We start from the raw sequence: 4,545 nt of genomic DNA, 5'->3' as shown, positions 1-4,545 counted from the left end.
TATAATGTTATTAGTAGCTTAAACATTTTCCCAAAGTTCATAATATTAAGCATTAATGGCTTAAATATTTTCTTTCAAAATTCATAATATTAGGAATCGGAAGTGCTAAGACCTGAACAGGCCGCCGGCCAGGCGGGCGGCGAGGAGGGAGGGAGCTGAGTGCGTTCGGCGGGGCCAGGCAGGGCTGGGCCGGGGGGAGCCGCCGGCTCACTCGCTGTGTGGATCTTCCTGCCAAGGCCGGAGCTGGCGGCGCCGTCATGAGGCCAAGCGCCCCAGCCGCCGCCGCCGCCACCGCAGGGGCAGTACTATGAAATTGATCTTGGACATGATTGTCATCACCCTTCATCTACGCACATAAATTATTTTCTTCTCCTTTTGAATAATTTTTTTATGCTACAATGCAACAAGCTTTAGAATTAGCTTTGGACCGTGCAGAGTATGTCATTGAAAGTGCCCGCCAGAGATCTCCTAAACGGAAATATTTGTCTAGTGGAAGGAAATCTGTATTTCAGAAGCGATATGACCTATATATAGAAGAATGTGAGAAAGAGCCTGAAATAAAGAAGCTGAGACGAAATGTGAACTTGTTAGAGAAACTTGTTATGCAAGAAACACTCTCCTGTCTGGTAGTCAACCTATACCCAGGAAATGAGGGCTATTCTCTGATGCTCAGGGGAAAGAATGGTTCAGATTCTGAAACCATTCGCCTGCCTTATGAAGAAGGAGAATTGCTTGAATATTTGGATGCTGAAGAACTACCACCTATTTTGGTTGATCTCCTGGAAAAATCTCAGGTTAATATTTTTCATTGTGGATGTGTCATAGCAGAAATACGTGACTACAGGCAGTCTGGGAATATGAAATCTCCAGGTTACCAGAGTAGACATATTCTCTTACGTCCAACAATGCAGACTTTAATCTGTGACGTTCATTCTATAACAAGTGATAACCATAAATGGACACAAGAAGACAAACTTCTCCTTGAGAGCCAGCTTATCTTAGCCACAGCAGAGCCATTGTGTCTTGATCCTTCTATAGCTGTGACCTGTACTGCAAACAGACTGCTCTACAATAAACAGAAGATGAATACCCGACCAATGAAACGATGTTTCAAGAGGTACTCCAGATCTTCCCTGAATCGGCAGCAGGATGTGTCCCACTCCACGTCTCCTCCACAGCTACGGTTGCTTGATTACTTGCAGAAACGAAAAGAGAGAAAAACAGCTCAGCAATATGACCTCAAAATTTCTAAAGCAGGAAATTGTGTGGATATGTGGAAACAGAACCCCTGTTTTTTGACTACACCTTCAGAAGTGGATGTGGAAAAGTATGCTAAAGTGGAAAAGTCTATCAAATCTGATGACTCACAGCCAACTGTCTGGCCAGCACATGAGATAAAAGAAGATTACGTGTTTGAATGTGAAGTTGGTAGTCTGTTTCAGAAAACAAAGCTAACCATTTTTCAGTCACTTGGTAATCCACTTTACTATGGGAAAATACAGACTTACAGAAGTGATGAAGAAACTGAGAGTCCGATGACACCAACCCAGTTCCTTATTGGATCAAAAACTGATGCTGAAAGAATAATAAATCAGTACCAAGAGTTGATTCAGAATGAAGCTAAATGTCCAGTGAAGATGTCCCACTCAAGTGGATCTGGCAATCTTAGTCAACTTTCTCCAGGGAAGGAAATGGAATTATCGACCAGCCAAGATGGTGGAGTAGAAGGAAGTAGTACAGCCGAGCTGTCTCCTACAACTACTCCACAAAGATCTAGAAAACGCATCAGACCAAGTCCTGATCGGGAAATTCAAGAAAAAATCACACCCGAGAGCTTATTGGTTCAGCCATCAGTGTTGGGAAAGGGAGTAAAACATCGGCCTCCACCTATTAAACTTCCTTCAAGTTCAGGAAGTAGCTCTTCAGGTAATATTTTTAGTTCACAGCAGTCAGGCAGCCATCATAAGTCCCCAACTCCTCCCCCCACTTCTAAGCCACCTGGTGTTTCTCGGAAACCTTCCATGGATATTAGTCAAGTTAACATGCTTTCTCCAGCTGCTCTGTCACCTGCCAGCTCATCACAAAGAACCACGTCTACCCAAGTCATGGCAAACCCTGCTGGACTTAACTTCATCAATGTAGTGGGCTCTGTATGTGGAGCACAAGCATTGATGAGCAGTTCAAATCCCATGCTTGGGTGTAATACTGGTGCCATAACCCCTGCGGGTTTAAATCTGAGTGGCATTTTACCCTCAGGAGGTCTGGTACCAGGTGCATTGCCAGCTGCAATGCAGTCAGCCTCTCAATCAGGTGTTCCCTTTGGTCTAAAAAATACTTCAAGTCTCAGGCCCTTAAATCTCCAGCTTCCAGGTGGTTCACTCATTTTCAATCCACTCCAGCAGCAGCAGCAACAGCAACAGCAGCTCTCTCCCTTTTCTCCACAGCCACAGTCTCAGCCCCCTACAACTTCTAGTCCTCAGCTGCCAGGAGAACAGAGTTCTGAACCAGGCACAGCCAGTCAAGACCAGGCCTTATCTGCTCAACAAGCGGCTGTTATTAACCTGACTGGAGTTGGGAGCTTTATGCAGTCCCAGGCAGCTGCAGTTGCGATTCTTACAGCATCAAATGGCTATGGCAGCAGCAGCAGCAGCACAAACAGCTCAGCTCCATCGGCATCAACATACAGGCAGCCAGTCAAAATGTAAAATGAAGAGAGGCACGCCAACCACTCCAAAATTCTGAGTCATGAATTATTTAGGGTTTTTTTTCTTTCAAAAAAGAGCATTGAATCAAAAGGTTTCTTCTGGGTTTTTATTTCACTTGCTTTTGTTTTGTTGGTTTTTTAAAGTGTCAGTATTTTACATGGCTAGAGTGGGGGCAGAAGTACCAAGTTAATATGGGAATCCAACCCTGAAATTTTAAAAATTAGGGAGTTCATCTAACAAATTAGGGTTGGTTTTCTTAAGTCACAGCCTTTTAAATAGTTGCTTTACTGTGCATTTTTTTTCCATTAAGGAATACTGTATATAATATAAGGAGGTGGCCTAAGAAATTCTAGGGGAAAAAAAGAACTTTGTAAATGTAGTATTGATATTTGTTTATTTAGTATAAAAGATTTGTGAGCGCTGTAACAAATACAATTTTTACAAATCCATTTTGAAAAATAAAAAAAATTCATAATATTAAAGCTTAAAATGTCATATTCAACACAAAAATAAAACTTTTTATCTTATGGACAGCAGCAGCAGAAAATATGAGCCCAGGATTGGTGAAATAAAGCTCTGAAGGGGTGACATTTCTTCAAACTAAAGTATCCTGAGAGCCTGACCCAGTCCAAAGGCTTGTTCTGTTTTTTAACTCTTGTTGATGCTCTACATATATATAACTTTCCCCATCCTTTTTTTCCATCAACTAAATTCTAAAACAACACAAACTTTCTTTTCAGAAAAAGGTAGGCTAATTTCCCCAGCTATTAATTTCTTTGTTACCAAAGTACACTAATTAGAAAGAATATGTTTAAGTGTTTACTAAGTGCCTGGCACTGTGCTAAGTGCTAATAAGAAAATAAGACTATTCCTAATTAAAGTATATGAGTTCAGTAAATATACAGTTAATCTTTGTGATCACATCAAGCATTCCCTTCACTACTACAAATCCCATCTCAAATATACAGGGTAAAAATAGATGTTTAACGATAGTTAAGAGTAATAATTTCTCCAAAAGATATCTTCTGAGGTTGCTAACTAAGATCTTAAGATACACATATGCATCTATCTGTCTGTCTTTCTTTCTGTCTATCAACCTTCACAGATAGATGTGGTTAAACATAAAACCAAGTAATTATACTACTCAGTAGCAAAGTAAATAAAGCTTCTTTAAAAAAAAATACGCCAAATGTCTCTCCTAAACTATGATATCCTTGTCTCAAGCAAAGAGCCAACTAGAGACCTCGTTTTCATTTTCCACAATAGAAAACATTTATTCACCTGAATGAAATTCTAACTCAATCCTTTTCACTCTCCCAGTAAGAAATGGACCACTGATAAATTCCCCAATTCCTTCTAAAGTTTGTCTTCCTTCTCAACTAGTAAAACAACCAGGTCTTGCTCAAACCTCTAAGATTAAAGGCCATTTACCTTACAAAGGAAATATCACTAATCAATTCGATTCACCCAGAACAACTGCCAGCTGACAGCCATCCCACTACCAATCTTCCAATCCCCAGTGAAAAAAATAAAGGTTTGTGTCCATTTTTTTATCTTAATTCAAGTGGGGAATCTCTGAAAAAGATACTGTAAAAAAAAAAAAAGAAGAGAATTTTTCAAAAACATTTTCTTGTGCACAAGACAGCACAAAAGTGTCCCTATTTCACAGATGGCACATACCAATAGAAGAGATTAACTTTTCTTTGCCATAAATGAACAGGTTGAGTAATGGCATAAAAGCAACAGTTATTAGTTTCCAAAATTTTTTATCTCTTTGTTTCTCTCTGCATGATAGTGCCTCTCCACTCCTTAACCACAAAAATTAATCCAAGCAATTAGA

The 4,545-nt window shown here is 40.1% G+C and overlaps 1 pseudogene; it reads left to right on the top strand.

Annotated features, from left to right (window-relative positions):
* Nucleotides 1–292: 292 nt before the first annotated feature.
* LOC140517936 (transcription factor SPT20 homolog pseudogene) lies at nucleotides 293–3,167 on the top strand (annotated as a pseudogene).
* Nucleotides 3,168–4,545: the final 1,378 nt, after the last annotated feature.

The sequence above is a fragment of the Notamacropus eugenii genome, chromosome 1, assembly GCF_028372415.1.
Source record: "Notamacropus eugenii isolate mMacEug1 chromosome 1, mMacEug1.pri_v2, whole genome shotgun sequence".
NCBI lineage: Eukaryota > Metazoa > Chordata > Mammalia > Diprotodontia > Macropodidae > Notamacropus > Notamacropus eugenii.
This window is presented reverse-complemented; position numbering and strand designations above follow the sequence as displayed.